The 17899-nt window shown below is 34.7% G+C and overlaps 1 pseudogene; it reads left to right on the top strand.

The window, feature by feature from the left end:
* Positions 1-219: 219 nt before the first annotated feature.
* Positions 220-354, top strand: LOC126026416 (uncharacterized; annotated as a pseudogene).
* Positions 355-17899: the final 17545 nt, after the last annotated feature.

Genomic DNA, 17899 nt, shown 5'->3' with positions numbered 1-17899 from the left:
AAGAAACGTTGCTAGTAGAATATATGAGTAAAATATACTGTTTTAAACAATTTTAATTTGTCCACTTAATTCCATATGGAAAATTGACTTCCTGTAATTTTTAAGTGTCCAATTTTCTAAGACCGTTGTAACACGAGCCAAGAGCATCTAAGATCCTTTTCCACAAACTTTGCCAAAAAGTATTAGAACAATTTTGCAGATATAATTTAAAGATCTCTTATACTTACCTGGCAGGGGAGATACCATGATCACGAAGGTGGTTTCCCCAGGGCGAGGCTCACCCATTGCACTCTGGGTGTGCTGACCTTGCGATTTCCTCAAAAGTGGGAAACTCGACTACATAATTTAAAGATCTCTTATACAATCCACTTCGACTATACAGCTTTCTTTTCTCCCCAAATATTTCATCTATCACCTTTCTTGCTTAAATACACATTTGCATTCCTTATCGCTACATATTATTTCATGTTATAAATATAGATGTTCATTTATAGTGATGCTTTTTTGTTTGTTTTTGTTTTTGTTTTGTGGCCACACACGTTGACACTCAGTGATTACCCCTGGCTATGAGCTCAGAAATCACTCCTGTCTTCAGGGGACCATATGGGATGCAGGGGGTGGGGGGATCGAACCAAAATTTGTCCTAGGCTAGCACTTGCAAGGCAAATGCCTTGCTGATAACCACTGCATCGGCCCTTTTCGTGATGCTTAATTTAGACAATATTATAGTAAACTAATATTATAATGAACATTTTTCTTTAAAAAATAAAAATTTGGCGCCAGAAGCATGGAGCTAGGATGTTTGCCTTACATGCAAAAGGACCGTGGTTCAAATCCCAACATCCCACACGGTCCCCCGAGCATGCCAGAAGCGATTTCTGAGCGTAGAGCCACGAGGAACACCTGAGCGCTGCCTGGTGTGACCCAAAAACCAAAACCAAATAAAATAAAATAAAATAAAATAAAATAAAATAAAATAAATAATAAAATAAAATAAAATAAAATTTTGCCTAGTGAAAAATTTCAACTTTCCATAACAAAAGACAGCAATTCAGTTTAATCCTCACAAGAAGTACTAATCATTGTGCTCTGGAGATCACCCTACTAATAATCAATGGTCTAGTTAATTGTTTAGTTGCAGCAATGAGACTCTGCTTTGGCTGATGGTACTAGGCCACTACTGAAAACTCATTGGTGTTTGGGGGCCATGTGGTACCAGAAATGGAACTGAAATCTCTGTATATGCAAGGCATGAGCCTCTGAGCTCTGCTATCTTCCTATTTTAACCTGATCTGGATTTGTCTCTGTTTTACCTGCTCTTTAAGTCTCTTAACATTGAATATTATCTTTCTCTATGCCAAAGTTATTTCTAGCATCTAGGTTTCTTAAAATGTTCAAATGCTAGTTTTTATTCTAGCTCTAAAATCTTCCTCAAAACAATGATTGAATGAGTGAATTAACTCCATTTCTAATATTAATATCTGTACTACTTTTACCACCTTACTTTATTAGTTGTCTCATCAGTTCAGTGTTAATAAGGAATTTATGTAATAAAAAAGAGAGTTGATTGTAAACCAGAAAACCTAGGTTCTATGCTAATTACGTTCACTCTTTATCTGACCTTGAGAAAGTTAATCAATGTTGCTTGCTTTCAGAATGACAATGCATAGACTCCACCATTTCTTTGATTCTGAAACTAAATTGCAACCTCATGCTATATTCGAATGAAACATCTTACTTAAAGTAACTAAAATAATTTTACTACAGGCTAAAATTTGTAAACATTTTGCATCTCTGATTTATTTTTTTTTCTTATTTGTTTGTTTTGGGGTTTTGGGCAACACAGGGCAGCACTCAAAGATTATTACTGGCTCTGTGCTCATAAATCATTCCTGGCAGGTTTGGGGGACCATATGGGAGACTGGGGATAGAACCTGGGTCATTCATGTGCAAGGTAAACACCCTACCCACTGTACTATTGCTCCAACCCCTCTTCTCTAATTCTTTTAACGTTTTTTATAGAAAACTTCCATTTGACATACTTAACATAATTAAACATATGTTTCAGTATAATGTTTTTGAAATCAGTGAGAGTTTATTATAAAATAGAAATGAATTCTTTGCTTATCTTAAGACTTTTATTTTATTTATTTATTTATTTTTATTTAAACACGTTGATTACATACATAATTGTGTTTGGGTTTCAGTCATGTAAAAAACACCCCCCATCAACAGTGCAACATTCCCATCACCAATGTCCCAAGTTTCCCTCCTCCCCACCTGACCCCCACCTGTACTCTAAACAGGCTCTCCATTTCCCTCATACATTCTCATTATTAGGACAGTTCAAAATGTAGTTATTTCTCTAACTAAACTCATCACTATTTGTGGTGAACTTCCTGAGGTGAGCTGGAACTTCCAGCTCTTTTCTCTTTTGTGTCTGAAAATTATTATTGCAAGAATGTCTTTCATTTTTCTTAAAACCCATAGATGAGTGAGACCATTTTGCATTTTTCTCTCTCTCTCTGACTTATTTCACTTTTATTTTAAATTACCAAGTACTGGTATGGTTAATTACATTAGACAGCCTTTAACATAGCTATTGAATCAGAGTTTCATATTATGTAAGTATGTGTCAATATTTCTGCAACTAAAATATCTTGATCATTATTTTAAAAGTCTATGAAATTCAATGACTGTTGTAATTTATTATCAATATACTTAGTGACATTTTAACATTTTCTGTTAATTTATATTTTTATAGCCATGTTATTTCAAAATTATATGTGGAAGCTTAAGGCTGCATTTTCTTATAGAAAAGCCCAATTAAAATATTTGTTTATATCCAACATTTTGTGCTCTCTAAATGACACTTCAATCTTGTTCACCAATCTTTGAACAATTCTTTTAAATGGCTGGACACAGTTCTATAAATACAATGATTTACCATTTTACTTGACTTTTACTGATATCTGGTCATTAAAGAAAGTGTAGTAACAATTACTGTGTTCATAAATTTAGGTATGCAAAGGACTCAGCAGTTCTAATGAAAACAATTTAAAACCTTCCAAAGTAAGATTAACAAGACTTGCAAGAACATAAGATGGATTGTCTAAATGATTTGCTAGAACATTTCACGAATAAATAAAAACTTTAAGTGGTGTTTATAAAAACTTTTGCCATCTGTTTAGCTAAAGTCATTCTGTTCCTAATTTCATTTTTTTGTTTTTGTTTTTGTTTCACCTTGAGGATGAAACTGGTTTCAGAATAGAACTTCACTTTTCCAAAAGTCCTTTTTTATTTACTAAATATCCACATAGAATATGAATGAATTATTTCTGTATACTGATATTTACATTTCTCTTTACTGGGCATATTGGGAACATGAACACTTGAATTGTACAATTAAATAATGTACTTTTATCTTCTTTTTATTATTTCTAAATCAAGGAGGCTGTAGGTGTTTTATTTATGAAAGTTCCCCTCTCTAAGAGAAAATTTAATCTTTTTTTTTTCTTCTGGATAATAACAATTTTCCAACAACGAAAAGGAAATTAAATTATCTTTAAAAAGTCAGAATTTATAAATCACTGAGTATATATAAAATGAGTTGAAATAAAAATGAGGGTTTGAACTTTAAGATTATATCATGATTCATATTGTGGGGTAGGGCTTGGAATGTGTTGAAGTAAATAAAAAGGTGGCAGCTATCAAGGGTGGCTTCTCAATGGGTTTTACTGAATCTTACCTGGGATACTCAGATTCAGCAGTGTTAGAAGTAAATTACTGAAGTAATGTATTATATTAAAACAATAATACCAGAATACTTGATGAAAAAGTAAACTTTTCAGTTGTCTTCAACCAAATTTGTCTAATAAAGGAAAATAGCCTTAGCAGTTTCTGGAAAACATTTTTAAGAACTTCAACAAACACCTCTAGAATTTCATAGTAAAGAATGGTTTAAATTTGATTGTTCTCAAAAAATTATTAAAGCATTATGCTTTACAAAATTATTCATAGTTGAAGTTTAGACATATACTATACCACATAAAATATGACATACCACCAGTGTCAACTTCCATCCACCAATATTCCCAGGTTTCTACCCACACTTCCAATCCCCAGTCTGCCATCTTGTCTTTTTTAAGTTCACTTATTAATATTTATATCTCATAATTTCAGTGTTGTTGACTGGGCAGTATGAATATTTAGCTCCATGATCTCATGTTGATTTGTTTCTGTTATATCACAGCTCAGTTTTAATTTTTGACTCTATGCCTAAAATAATTTTTCCCTTTTTGGGTGGGCCATACCCTATGGTGTTCAGAGCTTTCTATGGTGCTGGAGTGAACTGCATGTAAAACCAGCACCTTGCTGCATATACTATTTCTCTGAACTTCCTTGCCCACAAATTATTTCCTAATTTCCTTTTCATTTTTTTCAGTTTGTGGTTTTCTATGCTGAATAATTTTATGTTCATAATAATTCATTTGATATTTCTTTCAGTAAATCTGACAATAAATAAATTTAGTGATATTATTTGTGCAAAATATCTTATTTTAGAATGTTTTTCTCTACAATCTATTTAGAGAATTTAGGAAATTTTTTTCATAGGTAGTCTGGTATACTAATGCTGATTTACCAAATCTCTGCATTAGAGGATTGTAAGATTATAGACAAGATGAGAATTATAATCAAGTAGATTTATGAAATAAGAGTGAAAAATTATTTTTAATTATTTGACCTTACTATTATTTTCAAGACTATCCTAAGTGCTTTTGATTTTTTCTTCTATTAAGCAATCTTTACCCTCAGTTTTATTTTTTAATGCAATGGTTATTATAAATCTATAATCTTAGATTTTAAAGTCTTAGCTATTTATTTACCAAGTAATTCTTAAAAAACTAGAAAGAACAACTATCAACTCAGTTATTTGATCCAATTGATCATAATAACCCAGTGTACTCCACCCTGCAATTTCCTTCCTCAGTATTTATTTAGAATTTTAGGTACAGAGATAAATGTCCCAGGAGATTTATCACGAAGCACAAACATTATTAGAAAGATCTGGAAATGCCAGCAACGTCTTTTTTAGAACTTTCAGGTACATTTTATAATGACTGTCAGTAAAGCATTTTTATCTTAAATGTATTTTTAAATGAATACTATTTTAATTTACTTATTTTAGAGATCACAAACATTAATTGAAGATTACAAATATGACTTGATGAAATAAAATTATAAAAATGATAAATTTCTAGCCATAGGACCCCTGGGCTGACCACTTTGTCCAGGCGAGCATGATTTTCCCCACACCAGGCGGGTCTTCAGGGCCACGCCTGGTTAATCCGGCCCTGGGAGGAGGGGGTGAGAAATTCCTCCCTAGGCATCCAAGAACTACAGAGGCTTGGCTGGGCTCAGAACACTCCACATGCCAGGATTTCGTGGGCTTTTGACTGGTATGTTGGGGGCTCTGGGCAGGACAGCTAGCCATAGGACCCCTGGGCTGACCACTTTGTCCAGGCGAGCATGATTTCCCCCACACCAGGCGGGTCTTCAGGGCCACGCCTGGTTAATCCGGCCCTGGGAGGAGGGGGTGAGAAATTCCTCCCTAGGCATCCAAGAACTACAGAACCGCGCGGGGGCTCACGCCCCCGCGCGTACTTAATGTACTTCATGTAATCAGAATATTCCTTATTCTTATGTTATGTTTTTTGTATACAGAATGTTTATTTTGTATTCTCCCCTTTCCCACACCCCTACAAAGCTCTTTTTTACTCCTTAACTCTCTAACCCCCTCTCAAACATCACTAACCTAGTTTACTCTTTTTAACTTCAGTAGTGTTCAATCCTAATCACAGTCCAAAGGTGTGCATTGTGTGTGACAACCCCAAACTGTTTCAAGATACATAAAATGGACACGTATTTCTTTAGAATATTTTGTGTTTTTTCTCTGACAGCTATAATTCTTACTAAATGTTGTCTTATACAGTGATGATTCTAACCACTTTTTATCTTCTCTTTTTGAGCTGTTTAACAAGGAATTTTGGTGGAAGAGTCCCCCAGTTTAATGCTTATGATTGAACCATGTCTTGGGAATCATTGTAATTGTTCTTATGGCCCCCATATGCGCCAATAACACCATGTGGCATTGCTTCTTATTTGCATAGGCACATTAAAATGGGAAAATAGTAGAAATACAAATAAGATCCTATCTAATAGAGATTGGAACACACAAATCTTGTAGTGCAAAGGGACCTTATACCCTGAACATTGACATAACGACCTGGCACAGACCTCAGAAGAAAGGGCATATTCCATTCTCCCCTGAACCAGGAAAGCCATCCACGAAACATCCAGGCTGGTCTATAACATCACCTGGAAGCAATCCTCTACCACGGAAGACCTACACTGCTCAGACCTCGACCTGCTCAAAAGAGACTTCCCTTAACACTGAGAAGACTTAACAACAACAACGACCTGCTTACAGGACAGGGCTCCCTGCATTGCCCTTTGATTGTGAGGTGAAAGGAGAGGATGCTCCACGTCCTGACTTCAATGTAAGATATGCAGATTCCAGGATCTTTAATACAGAAACATGATACCAACAACAGAGACTGTGTGAAAAATAAAAGTGTGTTGGCACTACAGACAATGTATTGGATTGGACGATCTAGCTTGCCTGGAGCCTAGACTTCGTCTTGTGCCAAGAAACTTCAGGGGTCTGGTCTCTTTGTACTTAGGCCAACGTTATTTCTTTCCATGTCCCTCATATTTTGGTGGGCCTATGCAAACAACAATTGCCACTCTAACACCATTTTTACTGTGCTCCTTTGACTCTAATCCTTAAAAAGAACTCACTTAAAATTTGAGGTTAACTTAAGCTAATATGCATGTATATGGAAATGTAAGAAAATACTATGCCTGTAATGTTTAAGGAGTTACGTAAGTTTTATGGCTTTAGATTGCCTTGTGTACTGTTAAGAAATATTATAATGGGTGATAATCTGGGGACTTGAGGAACAAAGTAATTGTACATGGATTCTGTCTTATTTATCTTAATGTTCTTTGGCTGAAATTTCAAAGTTAAGATATCAGCAAGGGGACTTCTGAGAATTATGTTATGGGTGATTGTCCTTCCACTGTAACTTTACCTTGTCCTCTTTCTTTGCACCCTTGTTCTCATAAATAAAAATAAAAATTAAAAAAAAAAAGAAAAAAAAATAAATAAATAAAAAAAATGATAAATTTGCTTTGTAAATATTTTAATTTTGCTATTTTAACTTTTATTTATACCTATTTCAAAAGTGGGTTCTTTTTTTAGCTATTTCAACTTTTAAAGCAACTCTAGAAAGTATCTTTTTATAGTTCACAATCCTTTTTTATATGCTTTTGCTGTTTTCCTTTATAAGCTTTTACCATGATTAATAAATTTTAATTATTCTTCACAATAGGGGACCTGTGTTACCAGCAATCTGTGACAGGCTTAAGTGTTCCATGCCATGTTATATGAGTTGGGAGAGGATTATGTATTTTTTCATTTAAGGTGAACACAGTTCAAGTGATTTAATTTTTGTGTCTATTATACTATTGCATAGACTATATAGTGTATTTTTGTTTCAGAATTTAAAGGGTTTCATATGTCATTATATTAATTTACTTAGTTTGTAATTTTGTGTGTATTTATTTTGGCACTGAAATATGAGATAATATTGTGATTTGTTGCTAGCATAGATCTTGTATTGGAAAAGTAATAGCTCACTGGAACCCATCTAAAAAAGCTGGACTTTTCTTTTTAAACATGATAGAACTTTAAAAAGCTCTCTGCTATAATGGCATAAAATTTATCTAAAGATGATTTTCTTTCCATTATGTTCTAATACTATTTGTTTTTATCTGTTAGTTTTTCTATTTCTTTTAGCCACTTCAGAGATGGTTAAACCACAAAATAATTATAATTAACTAAAACTATTATAGTAATAAAGATATAACATGTTAAAGGCACATATTTTATTAGCTATTGCCACACAATGAAATTATAATAAAATTAAGAATTTCAGTTTCTTATAATTAGTAAAAATAAGAGATTATTTCTCAAAATTTAATTTTAAATTATTTCATTTTTTCTTACAAGGTTTCTATACACTTTTAGGATTTATTTTTAAATCTTCCTCTATGTAATTCCTTTAAATTTTCAAATTTTCTGAACATTTTATTCGTTTAAGCTATTTTGATCAAAACTATTACCTACCGATTTTACTTCCACCTTTTTAAATTCTGAAGTAAAATAGAAGAGCCAAAAATAAACTCTTTCAATGGAGGGAGAGAAATGATGGACAGACTTATATTTTTCTCCATTCTAGAGTGAAATAGGAAAACCTCATTTCCTTTTCTTTCTTTCTTTTTTTTCTTTTTGGTTATGCCTGAAGGTGCTCAGGGATTACTCCTGGCTCTGTGCTCAGAAATGACCCCTGGCAAACTCAGGGAACCATATGGGATGCCAAGGATAAAACCCAGGTCAGCTGCCATTTTCATCAAAATAAATAAAAAACAACAAATAGCAAATAGCAATATCTAGGATATTAAAGGAAATAGTCTATTGATTTACTTTTGAGTACATTTAATTAATCTCTAAAATGTATTCCTAATTATTTATAGAGTAAGAGCCAGTATGTAGTCAAAGTTAAAATTGTCATCGTGTCCAACATCGTAGTTTTTAACTTCATTTATGAGATTTTCTGTTCCTTCTTTCTGATTGAATATTAATACCATCAAGAAATTCAGGTTGACATTTTCTCTCTTCTGCTCTCCTTCCCTCTCCTCTCTTCTTTATTCTTTTTTTCTTAGGTCACACAGTGTAGTGTTCAAGGCCTACTTCTGACTCTGTTAAGGGATCATGTTTGGTAGTGCTCACAGAATCATATGTAGTGCTTGGACAGGAATATGGGCCAGCAACAAGCAAGGAAAATGCCTTACTGACTGAACTCTGTCTCTTGTTCCTCCAAAGCCATTTCTGCATAATATGCCTCATTTATATTCCTTTATGGTCAATAAGACTTCAATACTCTAGGTTTTATATTTCGTTCCAATACACCACTTTCCCTTCCTCAGGCAAATAATATCTTGTAGATCCCTGGAGAAACCTTCTTTAGAATATCAAATGACAGTCTTACTAAAATATGATCCTTTGACTTAGGTTTTCATACATGCTATTAGAAAAATGAATGGCAGTATTTTAACTTATGAACAATCTTTCCTTGAAAGGAGTGTTTTTGGAGATCTTTTTGTGGGATATGCACATTCATGCCTCAGTATTAACCCCAATGAATATTTGAGAAAAGATTTCCTAAAATTTCAGTAGAAACACAAGCAAAATAGGATGTGCTATATGTGATTCTGTTATTTGATTTTTTCTCTAAGTAATCTTTACAGTTATTCTTTTTAAATTTTCAAAAATCAAAAATATATTAAAAATAAGTAGTCTCTCTGTATTCATCAGCATAGGCACTATATTCCAGTTACTGCGCAAATTACCAACTATAGGGAGGTTCAATTAACTAGATCTGAGAATATTCTAGGTGTATTATACCCCAATTAATGGAAAAATAAACACACAAGTTGCTGAATAAAAGAGCAGAGGCCTTATAACTTCTAGAGATGTGACACAATAGAGAACACAACAAATTTGCTATCTAAAATATAAATATGAATAATTATAGATACCTTATTTTGATACTTGAATTTCTATGTTTATTGTTTTCATATATTTTGTTGGGTATATCCAGTGGTTTTCAGGGTTTAAACCTAGCCTTGTGCTCAGCCTGGTGAGGCTCAGGAGAATATATAATATGCTGGAGATTAAAGCGAAGTGGCCTTGTGTAAGACAAACACCCCACCTGCCATACTATTTCTCCATAACATTGCCACATGCTCACATTTTTTTCAAGAAGAAGAGAGAGTGCCATATTTTCCAGGAAGGTATCTACTATAGCAATTAGACAAAGAAATATATCAAAGGCAAAAAGATAAAGAGGTAAGAACTCAAGCTCACACTGTGTATGAAATGTTACTATTCTAAGAAAATTCTAAAGACTACCAAAAATAAGCTTTTAGAAACAAGAGATCTTTACAGCAAAGTGAAGGCTACAAAATTAATGCCCCAGAATCAATGGCTTACTTATATACATGTGTTACCTAACATGATAATTGAGCATAGAAGTAAACCTTGATCACTGCAAGGTGTGACCTAAGAAAAGTGAAAAGGAAAAAGGAGGAGAGGAGAGGAGAGGAGAGGAGAGGAGAGGAGAGGAGAGGAGAGGAGAGGAGAGGAGGAGAGGAGAGGAGAGGAGAGGAGGAGAGGAGAGGAGAGGAGAGGAGAGGAGGGGAGGGGAGGGGAGGGGATGAGAGGAGAGGAGAGGAGGAGAGGAGGAGAGGAGAGGAGAGGAGAGGAGAGGAGAGGAGAGGAGAGGGAGAAGGAGAGAGGAGAGAGGAGGGGAGGGGAGAGGAGGGGAGGGGAGGGGAGGGAGGGGAGGAGGAGGGGAGGGAGGAGAGGGGAGGGGAGAGGAGGGGAGAGGAGAGGAGAGGAGAGGAGAGGAGAGGAGAGGAGAGGAGAGGAGGGGAGGGGAGGGGAGGGGAGGGGAGAGGAGGGGAAGGAATTTGATACATATAAGTTATGCTCCTTGAATGCTGAACTATCATCTATAGTCAAGAAACCTCCTTGGTTTTTAAAACGCAAATATATCACTGTATATAGCATTACCTACATTATTGAATTAGGAATAAAATCGACTTATTTTTTCAAATCAACTCATTTAATTAACTTCTCAGTGCCTTCATCCATTTCCTTATTCACCATGGGAAATAAAATAAATCATGTTCTCTCAGTATATTATGTAAGGAAATCATTTGTTTTCACACGTTTTGTTTATGTAGATTATATAAGCATATCTAAATGATGATAAATTAGATTTAGTCTCAATATTTTGTCACATAATGCAAAAACGTAAGGAATTATGAAAAGAGTAAGATTTGTTTGCCTTTAAATAGGCAACATGTTCAAAAGCAACTGGAAATATGTAATAAATTGCAAATGGGAAACAAAGTAGAATTATAGGGATAGGTGCTTTTAGTGGTTTCAAGTTCAGATTTCTTGAATACGGTAGCAAATTTTAATTTTTAATTTAAAATTGTGTTAATATTTTATCAAGCAGAATTATCTGAATTTTCTATGAACACATATCATTTTAAGTGTAAGATTATGAGTAATAGGGTTTTACCCTTAAACCTATTTTGTATAATTTATAAATTTTCATAAAATTATAATGAAACCTATGTTTATATTAATATAAATTTGGTATGATTTATCTAAATTACCTACAAGTATAAATATTTTAAGTTTCTAAAAACACAATGATTTATTGGTATTATCTTTATAAAATACATTGTTAAAAATACACATAACTAAAATTTACCAGGACTTGGGGCTTTTAAAATTTCCTCATTACTTTTATGTTATTTATTTTTGTAATTTTATTAATCACTGTGGTTTATAAATTGTTCATAATGCAATTGTTTTGTCACTTAATGTTTGACTTTTAAAAATCATTTTATAGTAAACTATAAGAATATGTTAGACAAACTATATATAAATATTCAGATAATCCAATGTTATATAAGAGGTTTTTTTTGTTGCTGTTGTTGTTTTTTTTTTGAATTTTTGGGCCACACCAGGCGGTGCTCAGGGGTTACTCTTGGCTATCTGCTCAGGCATGCATAGGGAACTATATGGGACACAGGGATTTGAACCAACCACCTTTGGTCCTGGGAGGGCTGCCTGCAAGGCAAACACCACTATGCTATCTCTCCGGCCCCTATATAAGGTATTTTTAATTAAAAAAACCTGGGTTAATTTTAATCATACAATCACATATATCATTAAGTTTTGTAATATATAATAGATTTCTATAAATTTATAAAGTAAACAATTATAAATAAAGCACTTAATTCTCTATCATATTTAAGAAAATCTCTTAACTCTGTGACATTTTTTAATTGAACTATGCAATGAAGTTTATAACCTAATCAAAATGCTTCATAATACAGCTATTAGTCATATTAAAATTTATTGATTAAAGTTTTGTGATTCATGGCACTGTTATTGATGGATTCCATGCACATAACTCCAACACCCCTATCATCACCAGTAAAAAGTATTAACTTTAGAGCCTAATATAATAACCTAATAGGTACTAAAATTATAATGTTCTTATACTTAAATATCTAGTTATAAAAATCCTCATTTTTATCAATTACCATAAATATATAAGTGGTATATGATCTCCTTTGAAACTTTTACTGACACTTTTTTCTTTAAGTATTGATTATAAAATAAAGCCAGAATACTCCTGGTATATACATTTGAAGTTCACATAAAGAGGAAATAATCTGACATCATTTAGCCAATGAATACAACCACAACACATAGAAAAACCCACAATACAAGTGTGACAATGGGGAAACAACGCAGGAGAGCGCCAGACATAGAGAATGACGATGGCAACTCTGATGACTTGAACATGACAAACCAACTAGTCAGTATCTCAGATAAGGAGTTTAGAGTCACAATATGGAAGATGTTCAAAGAACTCAAAGAAAGTATAGAAGAGAACACTAATAAGAATCAAGAGAATAGGAAGATAGAAATCAGAAAACTCCAAATAGAAATTTCAGGTCAAATAACAGGTCTGAAAAACTCAGTAGATGAATTGAAGAAAAACATGGTTGAGCTTTTCCATGGGTTAATAGCAGCTGAGAATAGAATTAATACACTGGAAGATAAGATGAATAACAATCCCATACAGCAGAAGAAATTGGAAAAAAAGCCTTAAAGCAAATGATCAAACAATGAAAAAATTACTCAAAGAATGAGAACAGATGAAAATAGAAGTCTATGATAAGCTCAACAGAAACAACTTAAGAATCATTGGAGTCCCAGAGACCCAGGAAGAAAATCTCCAGGAAGAATCAACAGTCAAGAACATCATTAAAGAGAAACTACCAGGGCTAAAGAATACATGCAATCAAATCCTGCATGCCTGAAGAGTACCGACTAAAAGAGACCCCAGAAAAAACACCTGAGACACATCCTAGTCACAAAGACGAATCCCACAGACAGAATTCTGAAAGCAGCAAGATCTAAAAGGGAACATCCTTGAGATTTATTGCATACCTATCACTGGAAACACTCAAGGCCAGAAGGCAGTGGTGGGACATAGTGACAAAACTCAATGAAATAAATGCTTTGCCTAAAATACTTCACCCAGCAAAACTCACTTTCAGGTTTGAAGGAACAATACATGGTTTCACAGACAAACAACAGCTCAGAAATTTTACAGACTCAAAACCATTTAAAAAGAAAAACTAAATGGCCTACTTTAAGATAAGACTGACCAACAGACACACCAAACTTCAATATAAAGATGGCACTAACTCCCAGGACAATTCTTTCTCTCAATGTCAGTGGACTAAATGCACCAGTTAAGAGACACAGAGTGGCTAAATGGATCAAAAAACTCAATCCAACCTTCTACTGTCTACAAGAAATGCACCTGAATAGTCAGAACAAACATAGACTCAAAGTAAAAGGCAGAAGGAAAATCATCCAAGCAAACAACACCCATAAAAAAGCTGGAGTGGCCATATTAATATCAGATGATGCAAACTTTATACTTAGGAAAGTTGTAAGGGACAAAGATGGACATTTTGTATTAATCAATGGATATGTACAGCAGGACGAAATCACTCTCCTAAACATATATGCACCAAATAAGGGGCCAGCAAAATATTTAATAAAATTGTTGACAAATCTAAAAAATAATATCAATAACAACACAATAATTGTGGGAGATCTCAACACGGCATTGTTAACACTTGACAGGTTAACCAGACTGAAACCCAACAATAATATACTAGACCTGAAAATAGAAATGGAAGAAAGAGGCCTAGTAGATATATGCAGGACAATCCACCCCCAAAAGTCTATCTCCAGGATAGACTACATGCTAGCATATAAAACATACCTCCATAGTATCAAGAAGATAGAAATTTTGGAGGCTACCTTCGCTGACCACAAGGCCCTGAAATTATATGTGAACTACAAAGGGACACAGAAGAAAAACTTTAATACCTGGAAAATAAACAGCCTAATACTGAATAACCACTGGGTCTGAGATGAAATCAAAGAGGAAATCAAAACCTGCCTGAAAACAAATGACATTGGAGACACAAACTATTAGAACCTTTGGGACACAGCAAAAGTGGTACTGAGAAGAAAATTTATAGTTTTGCAAGCACACATCAGGAAAGAAGAAGGGGCATACCTGAATAGCTTAATGACGCAGCTCATAGAATAAGAAAGTGCTCAACAAAAGGACTCAAAAATAGGGAGGCAGAAGGAAATAACAAAGCTGACAGCAGAAATCAATGAAATGGAAACGTGAAAAACAATCCAAAAGATCAATGAAAGCAGTTTGTTCTTTGAAAAAATTAACAAGATTGGTAGACCACTGGCAATACTAACAAAGAAAGAGAGAGAGAAACTTGATAACTCATATTAGAAATGAAAAAGGAGAGATCAATACTGATATGGTAGAGATTCAAAGGGTAATCATAAACTACTTTGAGAAACTCTATGCCACTAAAAATGAAAACCTGAAAGAAATGGATAAATTTTTGGACTCATAATCTTCTATGGTTGAATGAAGAATGTAGCATATCTAAACACACCCATCAAAATCACTATTGAGGAAATTAAGACAGTAATCAAATGTCTGCCCAAAAACAAAAGCCCAGGCCCAGAAGGATTTACTAATGAATTCTTTCAAACCTTTCAAGAGGAACTACTACCAATCCTGGCAAGACTCCTTTATGAAATCGAAAAAACAGGAACACTTCCAAATAACTTTTATGAAGCCAACATCACCCTGATACCTAGTCTAAACAGAGATGCTACCAAAAAAGAAAATTACAGACCAATATCGTTGATTAATACAGATGCAAAAATCCTCAACAAAATCCTGGCAAATAAGATTCAATTCCTCATTAAGAAGATCATCCACTACGATCAAGTAGGTTACATCCCAGGAATGTAAGGCTGGTAACATCTGTAAATCTATCAACATAATACACAACATCAACAACAAGAAAAATAGAAATCACATGATTATATAAATAGACACAGAGAAAGCATTTCATAAGGTCCAACACCCATTCTTGATCAAAACTCTCAGCAAGATGGGAATGGAAGGAACCTTTCTCAATATAGTTAAGGTCAGCTACCACAAGGCAGAGGCAACTATTGTCCTCAATGGAGAAAAACTGAAAGCCTTTTCTCTAAATTCTGGCACAAGACAAGGCTGTCCTCTCTCACCAATCCTATTCAACATAGCACTGGAAGTACTTGCTATAGCGATTAGGCAAGAAAAAGATATCAAGGGAATTCAGATAGAAAAGGAAGAAGTCAAGCTCTTGTTGTTTGCAGCTGACATGATACTCTATCTAGAAAACCCTAAAGTCTCTACAAAAAAGCTTCTAGAAACAATAGACTCATATAGCAAGGTGGCAGGCTACAAAATTAACACTCAAAATCAATGGCTTGGGGGCCGGGCGGTGGCGCTAAAGGTAAGGTGCCTGCCTTGCCTGCGCTAGCCTTGGACGGACCGCGGTTCGATCCCCCGGTGTCCCATATGGTCCCCCAAGCCAGGAGCAACTTCTGAACACATAGCCAGGAGTAACCCCTGAGCATTACCGGGTGTGGCCCAAAAATCAAAAAAAAAATCAATGGCTTTTCTACACACCAATAGTAATAAGGAAGAAATGGACATTAAGAAAACAACCCCATTTACAATAGTGCCACACAAACTCAAATATCTTGGAATCAACTTAATTAAAAATGTGAAGGACCTATACAAAGAAAATTATAAAATTTTGCTCCAAGAAATAAGGGAGGACACGTGGAAATGGAAGCACATACCCTGCTCATGGATTGGCAGGATTAATATCATTAAAATGGCAATACTCCCCAAAGCATAGTACAGATTTAATGTGATCCCTCTAAAGATACCCATGACATTCTTCAAAGAAGTGGATAAGGCACTTTTGAAATTCATTTGGAACAATAAACACCCTAGAATATCTAAAGCAATCATTGAGAAAAAGAATATGGGAGGAATTACTTTCCCCAACTTTAAACTTTACTACAAAGCAACAGTTATCAAAACAGCATAGTATTGGAATAAAGATAGGCCCTCAGATAAGTGGAATAGGCTTGAATACTCAGAGAATGTTCCCCAGACATACAGTCACCTAATTTTTGATAAAGGTGCAAGAAATTCTAAATGGAGCAATGAAAGCCTCTTCAACAAGTGGTGTTGGCACAAGTGGCTAGCCACTTGCAAAAAATTGAACTTAGAGCCCCAGCTAACATCATGTACAAAGGTTAAATCCAAATAGGTAAAAAACCTCGATATAAGACCAGAAACCATAAGATATATAGAACAACACGTAGGTAAAACACTCCAGGACATTGAGACCAAAGGCATCTTCAAGGAGGAAACTGCACTCTCCAAGCAAGTGAAAGCAGAGACTAACAGATGGGAATATATTAAACTGAGAAGCTTCTGCCCCTCAAAAGAAATAGCACCCAGGATACAAGAGCCCCCCACTGGGTGGGAGAAACTATTCACCCAATACCCATCAGAAAAGGGGCTAATCTTCAAAATATACAAGGCACTGACAGAAATTTACAAGAAAAAACATCTAATCCCTTCAAAAATGGGGAGAAGAAATGCACAGACACTTTGACAAAGAAGAAATACAAATGGCCAAAAGACACATGAAAAAATGCTCCATATCACCAATCATCAGGAAGATGCAAATCAAAACAATGATGAGGTACCACCTCACACCCCAGAAATTGGCACACATCACAAAGAATGAGAACAAGCACTGTTGGTGGGGATGTGGAGAGAAAGGTACTCTTATCCACTGCTGGTGGGAATGCCGTCTAGTTCAACCTTTATGGAAAGCGATAAGGAGATTCCTCCAAAAACTCGAAATTGAGCTCCCATACGACCCAGCTATACCCCTCCGAGGAATATACCTTAGGAATACAAAAATACAATACAAAAATCCCTTCCTTATATCTATATTCATTGCATCACTATTTACCATAGCAAGACTCTGGAAACAGCCAAGATACCCTTCAACAGATGAATGGCTAAAGAAACCGTGGTACATATACACAATGGAATATTATGCAGCTGTCAGGAGAGATGAAGTCATGAAATTTTCCTATACATGGATGTACATGGAATCTATCATGCTGAGTGAAATAAGTCAGAGAGAGAGAGAGAGAGAGAGAGAGAGAGAGAGAGAGAGAGAGAGAGAGAGAGAGAGATGCAGATTGGTCTCACTCATCTATGGGTTTTAAGAAAAATGAAAGACATTCTTGCAATAATAACTTACAGACACAAAAGAGAAAAGAGCTGGAAGTTCCTATTCACCTCATGAAGCTCACCACAAACAGGGATGAGTTTAGTTAGAGAAATAACTACGTTTTGAACTATCCTAATAATGAGAATGTACGAGGGAAATAGAAAGCCTGTCTAGAGTACAGGCGGGGGTTGGGTGAGGAGGAGGGAGATTTGGGACATTGGTGATGGGAATGTTGCACTGGTGATGGGTGGTGTTCTTTACATGACTGAAACCCAAACAAAATCATGTATGTAATAAAGTTTTTTAAATAAAAAATAAAATAAAAAAGAGGAAAGAATCTACATCCAAACTTAATATCTTTTTTATTTTAAAAAATAATGGTTTGGACCACTCCCATTCATGACTT

Source organism: Suncus etruscus, chromosome 13, assembly GCF_024139225.1.
Source record: "Suncus etruscus isolate mSunEtr1 chromosome 13, mSunEtr1.pri.cur, whole genome shotgun sequence".
Taxonomy (NCBI): domain Eukaryota; kingdom Metazoa; phylum Chordata; class Mammalia; order Eulipotyphla; family Soricidae; genus Suncus; species Suncus etruscus.
Note: the sequence above shows the minus strand (reverse complement) of the source record. Positions and strands in the feature narration are given on the sequence as shown.